The 19,202-nt window shown below is 33.4% G+C and overlaps 1 protein-coding gene and 1 non-coding gene across 2 annotated transcripts in view; one reads left to right on the top strand and one right to left on the bottom strand.

Annotated features, from left to right (window-relative positions):
• Positions 1 to 19,202, top strand: part of LOC126899802 (uncharacterized protein DDB_G0289917-like) — a 145,235-nt gene that overhangs the window by 17,203 nt on the left and 108,830 nt on the right. The gene's annotated exons all lie outside the window — the stretch shown is intronic.
• Positions 14,570 to 14,642, bottom strand: Trnak-cuu (transfer RNA lysine (anticodon CUU)). Its single transcript has one exon. It is a non-coding gene; the product is annotated as a tRNA-Lys (tRNA).

Raw genomic sequence — 19,202 nt, 5'->3', positions numbered from 1 at the left:
TGTTTGGCCGCCGATCATTTGTAGCGCCACTTGTATACAACCGGTAAACGCGATCGAAATTGTTGCGCGTCGTGGCGTACGGCGAGTATGTGTTTGGCACCTATGCTGGGACGATCCTATGACGGACGGTGAGTGCCTCAACTTGAGAGCCCACAACCTAGAGTTCCGTGATCGTCACTTCAATATCAAAGGTGGATTTGGATGCCCATCCACGAATTTATGGTGTGGAGAAGCGTGTCTGGTCTTGGTCTACGAAGAATTGAAGTAACCAGGTTGCATATAAACCAGTTAACTATAGTTTGTATAATATTGTATTTCGTCATAATAAAATTTACATTTGTGTTGTCAAAGAATATTGTTTCCTTTAGTTAAGTAAAAGCAAGTCGTGTCCACTTAGGCGAAAATACTGGGTACCCCGACCATTGAGGTGTTTTCGAGTCGGTGGTATATCACATTCAACAGAATTGTAATTGAGGTCGGCCTAAAAGAATGTGTTTATAAAGTATTTTTTTCGGTATTGCAAAACCGGAAAGTGGGCCGACTGCGACTGTTGTAATTCAGAGCATCGTTAGTCATTTGACAACTATTGTGCGATTACTATTACTTTTATTTTAATAAACTAATTAATTATTCGGCAATACTATTTTATTTTATTCTATTTGTTACTCTCGTAACAATAGTCCAGATATTTTCTATACATATTCTGAAAGCTTATAAAAAACTCTATACATGGTGTGATAAGCTAACGGGTGAAACGTGCAGGTGTAACTGAATATTGCAAATAAAGACCGTGGAAATTACTTTTGGTAGCGTATAAACGCACCAACTCGGCCACAGTAATTTGCGAATTAATGAATGTTCACACAGACTATATTTATTTTATGTTTTTTTGTACAGCGAAATGTTAATATTGGTGATAATAAATATTGTAGATCACATACTATGATCGAAAAGTATTAATAATTTAGTATTAAAAGCCCAGACTCAAAATTTGCTTTGACCTGTTATATAATACATAAGTATTATATAACTAGATATCAATAACATCCAAGGGTGTAACTTGTCTATCTTTAAGTTACCTCAGTTGGCTATCAAGATATATATTTTTAATATTTCAAAAAATTATATTGATAATATATTGTATAATATTTCAAGTTAAATATTTAAAAAGATATTTTTTAAGCACATTATAGAAATATTTTTAACGTAATATTCTGTATTTATTTTCTTTAATATATTCTCAAAATATACATAAACAAATACTTAAAAAATTATTTTGTGAGCCTATTGTGGTAATATTTCAAATAGAATATATTTTTTATTATATTTATGGGATTTTGTCACAATACTTGCTTCAAAATATTTTAAAAAGTATTTTGTAAGAATATTTTGACAATATAAATATATTGAAATTGCAATGTGGGATATTATCAAAATGTAAGGGGTCTAAGAACAAAATTAAATACACTCCGTTGCAATATTTCTCAGTTAAACTATGATTATTTTGGGCTTGTCGAGACTTGGATACACAGTGACATTACTGATAGTGAACTGGGTTTTGACGATTTTACTATATATGGTGTAGATAGATATCCGGATACAAGTAAATGTAGTAGAGGTGGTGGAGTTACAGTTTGTGTACGAAAAAGGTACCAAACTTGGTGTATACCGGTCTTTATCGACGCTTCGAACATTTGTTTGTGCATATAAAATTTAATGCAACTGATAAGTTAGAATCTGTTATTTCCCATCATCGAGTCCTCCTTGTTATTACATTGACCATATTAAAGCCATTGAACAGGTATTGTCCACCGTTAGTGATAATACTCGTTTAAGGGGTATGCTAGTCTAGAAATTTAAAAAAATCGATTTTTTTTTTTTATATATATATTTTCAAAGTTTGACTATTCAAAAATATGTCATTTTGGCAGATTGAATAAATGTAAGTCTAAAATATCATTTCATAACTTAGACTACGAAAAACTTTAAACGCGATTTTCTCAAAACTGTCTTTTTCAAAACGATTCTCACGATTTCTCAGGTTCTACTGGACCGATTTACCTGAAATGTTTAAAGAGTCTTCTTTATAGACTTGCCTATGTTTGAACTTTCCATTTTCAATTTTTACTTTTTTAAAAAAATCGAAACAGTCAACAAAAGTGGTACAAACATTTTTTTTTTCAGACAGTCGCTATTTCGTGAAAATTTTTTTCGAACTTTTCCGTAATTCCAGACATTACGACATTATTCTAGATTAATAATATTTTTTTTTTTTTGGTTTCAGATTGCTAGAAGGGTTGAAATCGTGGGTATAGTCATGTGCCAATTTTTTAAGACTCCCACTTCATCAACTGTTAATTTTTAAATTTTTATCTTTTGATTTTTTTCTATATTTTTGTAATGTTAATAAATAACTAATTAAAAAAATGGACGGTAAAAATATTAATTGCTTTTTTTTATGACACTTTAAAAATTACCTGAAATTCATGCCCCTAGACTTGAATACCCCCTTAATTTTTCTTGGAGATTATAATTTGTCAAAGATATATTTTTGTAGTGATCAAAGTGAGTTAACTTACAAAGGTACACTTTTTAGATCAATCTGAAATATTATTAAATAATTTCTCATTTTTCAGTTTCTGTCAACTTAATATGTTTTTCAATAAGTTTGATTCATAACTAGATTTAATTTTTTCGAACAATATTAATACTATTGTAAAAGTAAGTGAGACATCCCTTGTTCCATTAAATGATTACCATCCGGCATTAACCATATTCAATGTTGTTAACAAATCTAGTTCAATTAATGCTGCGGGTAGTGAGATTTTTAACTTTAAAAAAGCGAATTATAATATAATCTCTTCAGAATTACATAGAATAGATTGGGACAAATTATTCTTAAATAAATGCATTGACACCGCTGTTAGAAAATTTTATTCTATTCTAAAAGATATAATTACAAGACACGTACCTAATTATTATATGGACAATAATAAATTTCCTTCATGGTTTAATGCTGAGTTAAGAAACATGGTAAAACAAAAAAAAAACAGCACTCAAAATTTTTAAAGTATCCAATTATCATAGTGATTATATTAAGTTTTCTCATATCAAAGCTAAATGTAAACGCATGACTAAAATTTGTTATAGTAATTTTATTGATTTTACACAAAAACCAATTAATGAGAAACCCACGATTGTTTTGGATGTTTATTAAAGATAGTAATAATAAAAATAAGTTACCTCCATTAATGGTGTTTAATAATAATGAGGCTGATATAATAAAGCTAAGGCAAAATTATTCGGTAAATACTTCTCCTTTGTTTTTGTCCCTGAAGTCAGTCAAACGCCTAGTGTAAATTACAATTCCTCAGGAAATTCCAATTTATTTAAATGCTCTTTTATATTAGCGCAAATTTTTCATGGGCTTGGAGAGTTAAAAAACGATCCAGTACCTGGGCCAGATATGGTTCCAGCTATATTTCTTTAGAACTGTCGTTATGCATTAACTTATTCAATTTTTAAAATTTTTAATTGGTCTTTAGACATTGATATTTTCCATAGAGTTCAGAAAGTTTGCTACGTGTCCCCGATATGGAAATCAGGTGACCGTTCGTCGAATTTAAATTATCGTCCAGTGTGCAAGTTAAGCTCTCTCTTAAACTATTTGAAAATATGGTTGAACCAGTATTAACTTCTACGCTGAAGCAAAATTTAATTGAAGAACAACGTGGCTTTAGGAAAAACAAATTTATATAAACCAATTTGATATTATTCTTCTAGTATTTAGTAGACAACGTATCAAAGGGTTTTCAAATAGATGCAATTTATACCGATATAAGGAAAGCTTTTGATACGGTTGATCATAAACTGTTGATAAACAAGTTGAGTAGTATATGGATAACCTCATACTTAACCAACCGGACTCAATTAGTTAAAATATGTAATGATTTATCTGATCCTGTATCTGTCAGCTCCAGTTTACCACAAGGAGGTCATTTATCCCCTGTTCTTTTTAATACTTATTATTGATTTAGTGACTGTTTTCAAACATAGTAAATTTTTAATGTTTGCGGACGACTTAAAGTTGTTTAAAGTAGTTAAATCTATAGACGATTATTATAAACTGCAAAAAGACCTGGATAGATTTATGAAATGGTGTGTTAAGAATGGATTAAAAGTTAGTGCTGATAAATGTAAGCTAATATCGTTTTACCATGGTCGTAATCCTTTAGCTAACAGATATGTTATAGACAACGAAGAGTTCGAAGTTGTCAAAAAATAAAAAATTTGGGTATTATACTATATTCTACCCTAAATTTTAACAATCATATTGATTAAATTTGTCTAAAGCTTTTTAGACAAATTTAAAGCGAGCGGTATTGGTCAGTCAAAATAAAAATTTGTTTATATATGTGACGCGACGTGAGAAACCGACCCTTAGGGTGAAAAACAAGTTTTCGAGAAAAACGTAATTTTAGGTGAAAAAATACATTTTTGTCAAAAATTAATTTTTGCTGGAAATGTGTTCTATGATGCCAAAAGAACATTTTGAGTAGCCTTACAAGCTTGTTTTATTGTTATTTGGCTCTATAGTAGGAAAATAATCGAGTTATAGTAGTAAGGTCTGTTCACCGTAATTATCGCTGTTTTCCTTATCTACCGGAAGGGATCAACGCGGTTCGGTTTAGTTGTTGATCAAACGTGGAGATGTTGTTTTTGTGTTAAATCATTGCCAACGAGTATTCTCAACTCCTAGATGGTAAAAAAGAAACTATTCTTAAAAATGCTGAATCTGGTCTTCATTGTACGTTCGAAGGGATAATTCACTACAGTTTTGATTTCGCTCAACAAATACACGTCCCTACTTTACCACAGCAACCAGGACCATTATACTTTTTAACGCCATATAAAATTGGACTGTTTGGCGTTATGAACGATACTCTCAACCATCAGGGTAATTATCTGATTCCTGAGAGCGTAGAATCGGGTAAGGGAGCTAATTCCGTCATTAGTTATTTACATGATTTTATAGAACGTGATAGCTGTGGTGAAACTGAACTCAGTTTGCATGCGGACAACTGTTGCGCTCAGAACAAAAATCATTCAATGATTTACTATTTATTATTTCGAGTTCTAATTGGCTTGAACCACAAAATCACGTTGAACTTCTTACCTGTTGGCCATACCAAATTTTCAGTCGATTGGGCTTTTGGGCTAATAGAAAAACGTCTGCGCGTAGAAGAAACNGAAAATATACGTCTGCGCGTAGAAGAAACCCATGATCTTAATGATGTTTCCCGGGTAATTCAACAATCAACTTTAGAGTCAGGAGTTAACATACCAATAGTCACTGGCACTGAAGATGGAAGATTATTAATCAATGTATTCGATTGGAATACTTTTTTTGTGAAAAAAAATTGGAAAAGAGTTCCAAAAATTAGAAAGTATTATCACTTTACTTTCGATAAAAAATACCCAGGCACAGTTCTGTGCCAAACATCGCTCGATGATGTAGGAATACGAATTCAAATTGTCAGCATTTCACCAGGGAAAAAATTTTTATTTCGAAGTTGGCCAAAAGAAATTTTTCCTCAAGGAATTTCACCTGTACGGTATAAATATTTAAAAGATAATATTGTGAAATATTGTCACCCCAAGTCTGCTTTGGCAATGTCTTTTGTGTAAAAAATTGTTTTCATTATAATAAAATTAAATCATGTATTTCAGTATCTTTCTATACATATGATCATCTTTCATAGGCAAATAACTTTTTTGGATGTCAAGATATAGACCTGAAACCCACGCCATTGTATTTATTGTAAAATTTTACTTCTAATAGCATCAATTTTTCATCTATCAGCAAAAATCTTAAAAGTAAAAAACAAATTTTAATACTTTCAACGTTTTTTGCGTTTTTCTCGGAATAACTTCATGAGTTTTACTCGGATTGACTTGCGGTCTGCGCCATTAGATTCCTCGTATTATTTTCTATACAAATCTATAAAAATCTCATTTTTGACCTCTTTCACCCTAAGGGTCGGTTTCTCACGTCGCATATATATATAATTGATGACAGGCACGCGTGTACGGATACGAAAACCAAAAATAAAATCTTACAGGAAAATATTGTTGTCGGTGAGAGGTGAGCAGGGTTGGGTGACTGCGTTACGACATTCTAGTCTCAGGGCCATAGACGACGGGATACTAGTGGCGCAATTAGAGTTTAAATCTTGGGGGTGCTACAATTACAAATCACATACATATTACATATTTACTAAATATTTACAGTAATTACTAATTAGTATTAGTTATATAATACATAATTATAACATATAATATAGATTTTGTTACTTACAGTCCTTATAACAATTTCAATTGGTATATACTAATAAATATTTATAATTGTTGTTTAAAGTATTAAGTATAGTTTTGTGTTCAATTGTGCGTCGTGGTAATCTTCGTTGGTTTGTTATATGCAAGTATAAGTAACTTAATAATTACGTCTTTTCGTATATTAAATCGTATTATCATTTTGATAATGTTTTTTTGATAATATTGCTACTATCAACGTACGTTACCAGCTGTTTTTACAGTGACTTTAACACCCGGTTAGAACATTAGCTAGATTCTTTTTCCACTTGTTGGAGACTAACCTCTAGTGGCTTACTTTGAAGAATTTAACCGCGAGTACTTTTTTTAATATGTCTTCTCCTGGTGCAACCAATGCAACTTCAAAAAAAGTTGCTGTCCGTTCTGGTGTTAGTACGAGATCTTCAAGTACTACTTCTAATGAAGATTTAATGCAAATTATTTTGTCCTTCAAAGCTGAAGTCCTCGCCTCCAATAAAGCACTTTCTGACACGCAATCTTTGCAGTTCAATACACTTAAAGCAGAAATATTAAAAGTTTCTGAGCAAGTGAGTGAACTGAAAGCAGAGAATATAATACTCAAAAGAGATATTGGTTCACTTAAGGCGAAAATTAGTAGTCTTGAAGAGAACAACTCGTCTGCTAACCCATCCACAATAACTAGCCAGATTTTGCAAGAATTATTTGAACGAGATCGTTGTTCTTCCAATGTGATTGCTTATGGTGTATTAGAGTCTACCTCTTTAACTGGTTCTGAGAGAGTTCTACACGATGAATCCATGATTAAAAATATTTTGTTGCCGATTAGAAATTACCTTCCAACGAATCTCAAATTCAATCGGATTGGGAAACCACGTCCAGGTATTACCCGCCCACTTAAGCTAATATATACTAACAAAGAGGAAGCACAATATTTGCTGTACCATACAACCAGGTTAAGGGGTCAGGTACTGAATTCCAAAATGGTTTTAATCTTGTCAAGGATAAAACCAAATTTGAACGACAACTATTACGTGCTTGTCACAATGATCTGTTGTCTTGTACAGCTCAAGGTGAAACAAATCTACGTATATATGCTAAGATTCAGCAAATTTCTCAACTTTCATATGTCAGCCATGTACACTAGGTTTGCATGAGCATGTATATTTTTATGATAAATGCCAAGTACACTCTCAGTACTTTTATATTAGATTTCTACAATTTTAAAATTAATAAGTCTTGTCCTCGTGATTTACCTACAATTAGCTACGTCGAATGATAATATGTCTAGTAATGTAAATTATAACTTAACTCATAATGTTCCGTTTGGTTTTTACCAAAACTGTTGTGGTCTTAGTACTAAATTTTTTACTCTTAAGTGTAATCTTGCCAGCTTTAATTATGTAATTCTTGTTTTAATAGAAACCTGGATTAATTCTGTTATATTTGATTCTGAATTATGTTTGGATAATTATAATGTTTACCGATGTGATAGACGTATTTTAATGGTAATTGTACTAGAGGAGGTGGTGTCCTTAATGCTGCACATAAAGATTTTCATTCACAAATTGTTTCTATCTCTAATTTAAGTATTGAACAAAGTTATGTTAGTTTTAGTTGTAATAATGAAAATTTTATAGTTGGTGGTGTATATTTTCCTCCTAACTCTCCTATTCAATCTTATGATACTTATTCTAGCACAATTAAAATCTAGTTTGTTGTTATAGCACCCATAGTTTTATTCTATATGGTGATTTTAACTTACCTAATATTCATTGGTCTAATGATAATTTAGGTATTTTCTATTCAATGGCTACCGAAAACAGCATATTCCTGATATTTTTGCTTTCTTTAACTTTTATCAAGTTAATAATGTTTTTAACGTTTACAATTCAATGTTTGATCTTATATTTACAAATAAGAATCTCTTTAAAGTTAATATGGTGCACGATCCAATTGTTCCTAAAGATCGATATCATCCTGCATTAGCTATTGATTACCCAATAATTAAAAAAATCCCATTTTTTCATGCTTTTGAATCATATTTTAATTTTACGAAAGCAGATTATTCACGTATTACAGATTTTTTCCTATCTTATAATTAGTTGGATACTTTTACTCAACTAGACGTTAATTCAGCAACATCAACTTTGTATGATGCATTTCACTTCTCTATTCTTCACTGGGTTCTACGTGTTAACTATAATAAATCTAATTTTCCTAGATGGTTTTCTAAGGATTTGATTGATACAGTGTTCCAAAAAAGAAAAGCCCACGCCATTTTTAAGGCAACACGTAATTCACTCGATTCCAAAAGTTTTCTCTACTACGTTCAAAATACAAATTTTTATCGAAAAATTTATTGAACAGACTGAATCTAATTTTTGTATTAATCCAAAAAATGTTTGGAACTTTGTTAGAAAGAGTAAATCTTAACAGTCAATTCCTAAAACAATTAATTTGAATGGGTTTACTAGTACTAATAGTATAGAAGTTGCTAATCTATTTTCTAAACATTTCTCTTCGGTATATGCTCAGTCCAGTGATATTGATAATACGTCAGTTTCTTCACATTTATATTATGATCTTCCAAGCAATTGTTTTTTTAATGTTAGTGATGTCGAATTAGAACTAAATAAATTGTACCGTAACAAATCAGTAGGACCAGATGGTATCTCTGATGAATTTCTGTTCATATTACGTTTGTCTTTATCGTATTCATTATGGCTTATTTTTCGTAAATCACTAGATGAAGGTATCTACCTAGATCTATTTAAGCTTGGTGACGTAACACTAGTACTTAAGTCTGGAGATAGTTCTAATGTTAGTAACTATAGACCAATTTCATTATCTAGCCATATAGTCAAACTTTTTGATTATTAGTATTGCATTCTATTGACCCAACTATTAATTTGGTTTTAATTAAGCAACATGGATTTCGCCCTGGTCGCTCAACGACTACAAGCAGTCTAGTTTTAACTAATTACATATTTGAGGCTTAATGAATCGCTCACAAGTATATGTAATTTACACAGACTTTAATAAGGCTTTTGATCGCGTTGATCATAAGTTATTAATGAGAGTGCTGATAGATTTAGGTTTTGGTAAACTATTATTGTTGTGGTTATCTACGAGACTGTAAGCAGTTTGTTAAGGTACATGATATAAAATCAGACATGATTGATGTACCTTTTGGTGTTCCACAAAGTGGACATCTTTCTCCCTTATCATTTACATTATTTATCAATGATATTAAAAGTTCACTTGTTAACTGCCGTTTCCTTCTCTTTGCTGATGACGTCAAACTATTTTTAAAAATTAATTAATTTAGGTATTGCTTATTATTACAGTACGATCTTAATTCTCTGGTAAATTGGGCTAAAAATCGTGGGTTGGAGCTGAATATTTCAAAATGTCATTCAATGTTGTTTTATAGAACTCGTGATCATATTAATTACTTGTATAGGGTTAATGATAATATATTGTTATCTTCGTGCAATATGATTACTGATTTGGGTATTGTTTTCGATCGGGAATTAAATTTTCATGCTCACCTAGACAAAATGTGTTGCAAAGCTTTTAAGACTTTAGGTTTTATTAGGCGAATTTGTTATGATTTTAAATTAGTATCTTCTTTAAAGACTTTGTATTGTTCTTTTGTATTTAGAATATGGTTTGATTGTTTGGGATCCAGTTACTGCATGTGATATGATGCAAGTTAAACGAGTGCAACATAAATTTTTAACTTTGCATCATATAAATTAAAAATTCAATAATACATCAACTCGGTTTGCTTACGTTAGCTGACAGGAGACTTGAAGCTAATCTAACTTTCCTCAGGCGTCTTATTGATGGTCATATAGACTCTCCTGAACTATAAGAGCTAATCAAATTTAAAGTTCCATCTTTTCACGCACGTCAATTAATTTTTTTTTCTGTACCTAAATGTAATACCAATTACCTAAAAAATTAGCCATTTTATAGAATGATGAGTATTGCTAATAAGGACCCATCAGCTTTATTATTTATATTATTATTGTACATTTAAGTTAAGTTTATTATACTGAAATTTGGGCATGTGCCGTATTGAGAATATAAATAAATAAATATTTGATATTACAAATACGTGGAACTTGGGGATGCTTAAAGTAAAGTTGGGGGTGCTTCAGCTAATTTAAATAAATAAATAATGTGATTATACTTTTTATTTAATAAGATAAATAGTAATACTTGCTAAATAACTGGCTTCTCTTAAAATCTCTTTGATCCTTTGCAATGGTACTCGTAACAACGCGTTACCAACCGTGATCCAAAGGGTTATACTTCTCTCTTTACCTAAATTATTGAGTTCTTAAAGTAAGACTGATATAATAGGTAATTATTTAGTATAAATATTGTTGAGACTATTAAGATTGATATTATATTGAATAGTAATAAAATAGTAATAAATAAATTATAACACCGTGGTTAAATTTATTTTAGCATATTTTAAATTATTATACATAAGAGTATATAAAACAAGATCAGTTTTCCAGGAGGAAGTAGACAAAAATGTTAATGTTAATGCTTGGTACATCACCGGACCGGTTCTCGTTACCCGCGGTCGCTCGGCGTCGCGCGACCTGTGAGACGAGGAGAGGTAGCTGTGTCGCAGTCGCCATCCAGCGGTAAAGCCGGAAGTGCAATGCGACCTCGTCATACTCCCCCTCCAGTCCGACCGGTCGGCTAACCTTTCGAGCCTAGGGTGACTGGTTTGCTGTAATAAGCTCCAGCTCGGGGAATTCTGGAACGACAAGGGGTGGTGCATCCAGGACTGACTCCTCCATTTCCATTTCGTCCGTCTGCTGAAACTCCAACCCTGGCTGGGGTGGATCTACCTGGTTGGTTCCCAAGAAGACGACTGGTAAATTTGGTTGCGACCCACGTGCGACCGCGTCAATATATTTGTTTCTTTTAAAATAAAACAAAAATAAGTTGAATATATGAGTAAAATTGTTGTGATTTCGTATTATTGGTAAAGTTAAGTTAAGTATTATAAACTCAAAATTGTACCAACACTGATTTTAATGTAATTATTTATGGAAAATTTAATTTAAAAACCTTTGGTTTTATTGAATAAAGGAAAACTACCTCATTCTCGATCTAATAGCGAGGAAAGAATAGATAACCATTATTTACTATCACTGAAGGAAAAATGACGACTTTCCGGTTATTTAGATAAAAACTGATTTGTACTAAGTAGTTACGTCTTCGACTAGTTGTACACCACACTAGAATGCCGTCTTATCTTAAGACTGTTCAAATCACTACTATTGAAGCATGCTAGAGGGGTCAGCAAGGAGGATCCCGGCTAACCGCAAATCCAACAAATAACGAGAGTAGGCAATAATTAATTAACAAATAACCATATATTAAAAGTTCTTCAATGAGTACCTTAAAAATTAACGGGTAGCGGAGGGGCCTTAAATACTAATAGCCAACGAAGCGGCATAAAACAAATTGTTAAACTCAATTAAAACAAAATAATTGTAATGTTGCAGAATTTGACTAGTTTTTTTTTATAAATTTTATCAATTAGAGGTGTGTACAGAAGGTGTAAAGTATTTTAGTAGTTGTGTATGTGATAACCTCAACTAGTCAACCGGTCTATCTGTCATCAGCTGACCGTACACTGTGCACCTGTACCAATATTGTTGTATTTCTTCTCAATTAGCGTGTTAAAAGTTAGTACCACCACCACCCGGCGTCACAATCACCGGGCACTACAAGTCGAATTTTGTCTATATTTTTTTGTTATGAAAACCACGTTTTTTTTTATACATTTTTTTTTTGTCCTCCGTTTTTTTTTTTAAATAAAACGTTGAGATGCCAATGATGATGATGATGATGTAAGGCATAACTATGGCCGGTGGTGGGCTGTCACTCCTCAAGAAATAACCAACGACAAGTATCAATAAAACTCCCCCTGTTCTACCCCATTATTAATATTGTGTATATAGCACCTCTTTTTGCTTCCTTTTCTATTATTCTTTCCTTATGAATATATATACATATTTAAAATAATAATTATAAATTTTCAATAATTAAAAAGAAAAAATATTATATTATACATCGCCTTTATCTTTTTATTAACATTTGTTTTTTTTTTTTTATCAAAACCTAGTAGCTCCGTCAACAAGTACTATCTTGCTTGGCGCGGCTACTAGGTCACTGTCCTGAGCAGTGGGTAAATAGTAGGCCCTCTGTTTTGGCTGAAACCTTACATAATAAATAACATAAAAAAAAAATACAAAACTCAAATTATGGCGTACAATGGCCGAACAATTGCCCATCCAAGCGAAAGTGCTTGCAACAAAATGATGATGTGTAACGTGACAAAATATGAATTTTATGATATAGATAGATTTACTGTTTTTCTTTGCTAATGGGCGCGCGTACGTTATATCCGGCCGTGTAATCAGAAAACTGTACTGTTGCTGTCAAGGTGAACGCTATACACACAATATTCTTTATCAGTTTAATAATCGTTCCTTATATGACACATATACTGTCAATACCTGTATAATTTTAATATTGTTCATATTTTTATCTGTTTTATATTTTGTAAATTGTTAAGCCGATACCCTCTCCCAAACGTAATCGTCGTCATCGTTGTGTCTCGCCCGGTGTGTAGCAATTTTTCGGGCTCTCTTCCCTTTGAACCACCGTCGTGGTATATTTTGCTGTGTGCGTGTAGCCAATAATAGTTTTTTTTTGTGTTCGTCGTGTAAAAATCATGTATTGATTCAGCAAGGCGTCGGCCATTTCCGGGGCCGAGATCCCCATCTTAGGATGAGTCCCATCCGGGACTGGGTATCGTATTTTATTTTATATTGTTTTGAGCCCTTTTTTCTGTTGTAAATTTATTTTGTTATGAGCTGTATATAATTTTAGCATTGCTGTTTATAAGGTTATTGGTCAGTGGTGTGTCATGTATATTTAATATATATATATATATATATTATTCCCGCAGTGCCCAAGTACGGTCCGGCCGGCCAGATTACAGAAATTATCCGCCGCGTCCAGAGTACATGAACTTGTTCCGATGCGGAAGACACTTCATGTGTAATATTTAAAAGTTGTAGGTTAAAATTTTTTTTGTCTAAATAATTGTTTTTTTTTTCTCTTTTGTCCCTTAATTTGCAGAGTGGTTTTTGCCTTCGGGTTTTGTCCACTATTAACTTAATTGTAATAATTTAATAAAATCCCCTTAATTTTCTTAATCAACAAAAAATCTTTTTATTGCGTGAATATCTTCAATATTCACGTGTATCTTATTTTTTTTTCCTTTAAATAATTCTCTCTAGTTTTAAGGTAACGGTCTTCGACATACTAAAGTATGTCCACCACTGGTGACATCAAACAAACATATTGTTATATTTACAAGGTATCAGCGTATTATAGTCTACAACAACACTTTAAATTTTAGTATATATATATATAATTTTTTTTAATCCACTTTGTTTCATCAAAGTGCATATTATTGGTTTTCTTATTATTTTTTATTTTTTTTTCTTAAATCCACTTATGGTCCGGGTGTTGTTCTTTTTATGATCAAGACCCTCGNTGGTCCGGGTGTTGTTCTTTTTATGATCAAGACCCTCGCCTAAGAGGTTGGCGACCCGATTTCCTTTTGCAATGGAGCCATGAGGGTGGCGACTCCACAATCCGTTGTGTGGCCCAAGTCGTCACCTCTCAGATGCATAAAAATATTAACTCACTGATGTACGTCCATGAACTGTACCCGGCTGACAATAAACAAGTAGACCGTCGATTTACCGTGTTGGGTGGACGAGGGGGTGATTAGAGCAAAGACGCTAGAGATCAGCTGTCAAGCGATATAATATAATCAACAGTGTTTGTGACAACTGGTCCAGTAGATCATTGTTAATAGTGCTCGCTATCTAACAAAAACATTAATATTGTATCACAATCAGTTGTACATAATATTAATGATGACACTGACACGGTGTTTCCCTTAGCCGCACATCACGTTATCAACCTAAATGAAAGTGTATCGGAATCTGTATCATAAGTGCACGGTGGCCTAGTGGTAAGGTTTGTCTATACGACGCATTGGGTCGCGGGTTCTAATCCCCTACCGTGCCTATTTTTTTCACATGATTTCCGGTACACTTTCTATAACCGGCCGTCAATCCCCAGCAGCCGTGTTATCTGGCGTCCAACGAGGGGCTCGAACCCACGACCCCGAGATTAAGAGTCTCGTGCTTTACCGACTGAGCTAGCCGGGCACCGCCTTTTGCTCTAGGCTGGCGCTCGCCCGTGTCTCTCTCGATATCAGCCGTCCAGCTATTAATATGACAATCGGTTGTCATCGGTTGTCTCCCCGCCCTTGACACTGAGATAAGGTCGCCGCCGAATATGGATTACGGATATTGCGTTCTGTTCCGTTTCCGACGTACACCTTAACTGGTTATTTTTGGTTTTGTTGCGTACGAGTTTTGCTTCTTTTTTTATAAAACAAATTGTGAACAATTTAATCTAGTTGTTGTTTAATAATTGATATTGGTGACAACATTTTCTGTGCCGAGTGCAGAACTAAAGACCACAAGCAATACGCGGGCGACCGCCTCCCCTCGGCCACTACTGTCTTTCCAGAGACAGTGCCCCACCGACATCACGCCGCCCGAAGCATCCGTACGCCAAGGGCAGTGTAAGGGCCGCACCGACGTCTACCCCTCCGACCAGCAAAACTCCTCGGTACTACTCTCCGTCCGAGCGGGAACGCCGGACGAAGAAGTACCAGGAGTATATGCTCCGACGTTGGGGAGTCGTCGTCGATGAGGACCTTACACCGCCCATAACCCCGACTGCATCACTGCGGACACCGGTTATGACAAAAACTACCACATCAACATCAACAACATCGGCGCCAACAACAGCAGCATCAGCAGCACCACCACCAACATCAGCTCCAGCAGTGACGTCGACTGTCGTTAGCCGCCCGTCGGACATATATGTGGTCGGGGTTCTGGTGGCGCCGGCACTAGAGACGACACCAGCCATCACCGCACAGGAGGAGCAGCCGGAGACGCCGATGGAACTGGTGGACGACGGCCTGGTACGGGAAATTGACCTATTCCTCTCCTGTCCCACCTCCCCAACTCAGCCGAAGCCCCCGGCCGAGTAAGAGCCCCCCCCCCCACCCCAAGCGCGATGACTATATTCACAATTCCCCACTGCTGCGCGCACTCCGTGGGGCATTACCAGCCACTCCATCAAACATACAACGTAAGTATTGCGGCTTATTATTTAATATATTTGACCAAAACGGAACGCCATATGCGCTATTTCAATTTGCTTTTAGAGTACAGAGGCGGCTTGGTGGGGGAGTATTTGACATACGTTGTCACACGTTGACATCCCGCGGTCGTATCAGCTCCTTCTCAGCCACCGCTTCACTGTAAACCGGACCGTTACACACACGCGTTATCGTCGTGGTGTAAAGTCCAACAAATGCCTAGCGTCGAATACCCCGCCGCAATAATACGTCCAGTCAGTCATCTTCGTGACACCGATACCGTCCATTGTTTTCTGTTTTGACCGTTTTGACGCCATCGGATCACCACCGCAGTTCTTTCGAGAAGTTTTGTCATTCACCGACGAGAACCATTTTTCAACTCTATCACCCAACAATTAGTGATATTTCAGTGTTATAACCTTTCGTTGACTATTCTTGTTCTTTTTAAATAAAACGTGCATAATAGAATCGTGCTTTCTTCTTTTTCTCTTTTTTTTTTTGTGTGTGTTTACGACGTCAGTCGCAACAAGTAGATACTATATTATAATATCACGAAACATAATTTCTAAATAATAAAAACGTAACTTTTTAACTTATGGATGAATTAATACATTAGATTAGTATTATAATATTACAGAATATTTATAATTGTTCATAAAATGGTTTATAAAAGTTTGGTATAAAATTTTTCTTAACTAAGTATAATAAGTCTTCTTTTTTCTTTTCTGAGATCCTTGGTTTTGCAGAAAAATTTTTTTTTTAACTCAACAGCTACAGGTTTTTTTCTTCTGATCACAACAGCTTCTTGGAATTCTGTTTGAGAGTATGATGTTTTATAAAAAATGGATGATGGAGATTCCTTCTTAACTTTCAGAACTTTTATATTCGTAAACTTCACTACTTCATTCTCTGTGTTATTTGTAATATTTACACCGATTTCAGTACACAGACTTTTTATATAATAAAAATCTTCGTAGCATAATTCATGAACGCGATACGGTTCTCCAGTTTTTTTAGCAGTACGAATTATAGAAATAAAGGCTTCTGGAGTGTAAAGAGGTCCACTTTTTAACTGTTTTTTACATTGTCTCTCTATTAAGGAGTGAATTGAATCGCCTTCATTTTGAGTATGTCCTTTTATAAGGTATTTGTGTGTGATTGTTTTTATATTTTTCAATTGACGAATTGCGTGAATGTATAAAGCAAATATGAATTTATTTTTATTTTGCCCGGACAATTATCAGAATAGAAAATTACATCCCCATCATTTTTATTGGACTTCATTTCCAAATATTTCCATATACAAGTTCCCAACTCATTTACACCTCTTCCTCCATTTGATTCATCCCATACATAGCAAACAGCAATATTTTTCTGCATGTCATAAATAGTGAAATTAAAAACATTTAACTTTAACCTGTAATAAAATGTAGAAACATCTCCTATTGGCAGTGGCATCACAGCTTGTACATCATAAACAGCCATAATTAAATTTGACTTTTCTTTATCAACAAGTTTCTCAGTTCTTGACAAATCTTTTTCTACCAAGTGTTGTTCATAATTATTTTTCAACTCATTTTTTTCTTCACCTATTGCATTGTCATAAGCCACACGTGTATCACACAAGTCTTTCTTTGGTTGAAAAAATGAAATATTAAAATCGTGAGTGAAAATACGATAAAACAATACATAGTTGCCAAATGTAACATTTCTTTCCTTACAATCAGCCACATAATCCCTGTGAATATCAGCAATAGACTTACTCCCATCAATAAAATGTTTTGAAGTGTTTGCTCTTGCATAGTGACTTTCAATTTTTGGTATTGAAGAAATATGTTTCATGATACCGTCCCTTATGTTATCGTCTACCTTAACATGTTGGCCATGTTTTCCCCTTCTATTTCCTTCTATTAGAACATTAGCTATTTTATTTGGTGTTTTTAAAACTGTGCGAATAGGTCGATCATTGATATCTAAAGTATTCTTGTAAAATAATTTATATACTCTTATTTTCTCTTCTTTTAACATGAAATAAAACGCATTATTACTATTTCTTGGGCCTCTAGTACCACCTAGACGAATATAACGATACTTGGGTTGAATGATCTGCATACTATTTGCAATAAATTGTCTTTGTCTTTCAATATCACCCAACTCCCAAAATCCTGAAAACAATTCTTTTCTTTGTTCATTGTTGAACTTGGATGAACATTTAAGTCTCTTTACATAGGGATTTCATCTGCCTTTCCTTTCTCAACTTTTTACTCGCACCATGTGATTCATATGATAGTCCTCTATTTCTCAACTTTTTAACTATGTTTCTCTTCCATTTATCTATCCATTTAGAGGAAGATGATGATGACGACGAAGAATCAGAGGACGACTCACTGCTACTTGACGACGACGATGATAATGATGACATTCTNAGAGGAAGATGATGATGACGACGAAGAATCAGAGGACGACTCACTGCTACTTGACGACGACGATGATAATGATGACATTCTACTTGATACTAAAATAAAAAAATATTATTTATTTGAAATAAATAGTTATAATATTATTACAATTTATAATGCAATATATTATATACCATTCAATTTTGATGACTCTTGTAAAGAAGATTCTTGTATAGGTTTTTCAAAAATATCTTGATTATTGCTTACATTTTCATCTTTTGGTGGATTGGTTGATACACTGGCCAATTTAAGTAATAATTTTCCTCGAGAGATCATTTTTCATAGGCACTTAAAGATAAATCAAGTTTTCTGCAAGAGTGACATATAACTTAATAATTCTAATGTGAGTTATAATAATTATTTTATCAATAAAGTCATAAGTCGAAATAATTCACTTTTCAAGACAAATAAAAATTATATTATTTTCTTACCTTTGCAGCAATAACGTATTAATATAAATTATGTCGTTCTACCAAAATTTGTTTTAATTTGCCGGTATGCCCGCAATTTACTAACTGAGATAAGACAATATTGAAATAAAACAAGTGGATGACAAATGATAACGCAATAACGTCACAACTGCCATCTAGCGGCTAATTTTTGTATAATTGATAATGTCGTTCTTGTACCATAAAGAGAAACACTTAAATAATTATTATTTGTAAATAACCCAAAAATGACGATTTTTGAGTTATGTCATTGTTCTTGCAAATGAGCGACATATATTTATCAATTTTTCTGAATGTTGTAACTACGGAAATAATTAAAAAAGAAATTCCTAGTACGGAGGAACGCACACTTGTAAAACGATTATTACAGTTAATATAAAACCATAACCTACACACTAAATTACCTACCACTATTGAAATTCAAAAACCCAAATTAAATAATAATGCTAATGAGAAAATACGTTTAAATCAACAGAAACAAAAACAATACTATGACAAAAGTGCTTTAATTTTTAAATTAGGAGACAAAGTATTTGTATAAAAATAAAAATTTTGAAAAAGGTGAAGTAGTGAGTAAATTAAATAGTCCAAGATCTTATTTAATTAAAGTTAAAAATGGTAGAGTATTAAGGAGAAATATAA

The sequence above is a fragment of the Daktulosphaira vitifoliae genome, unplaced genomic scaffold (genome assembly GCF_025091365.1).
Source record: "Daktulosphaira vitifoliae isolate Bord-2020 unplaced genomic scaffold, ASM2509136v1 Scaffold_2, whole genome shotgun sequence".
Lineage (NCBI taxonomy): Eukaryota > Metazoa > Arthropoda > Insecta > Hemiptera > Phylloxeridae > Daktulosphaira > Daktulosphaira vitifoliae.
The sequence above is the reverse complement of the archived record's forward strand: the minus strand, read 5'-3'. Positions and strand labels throughout refer to the sequence as shown.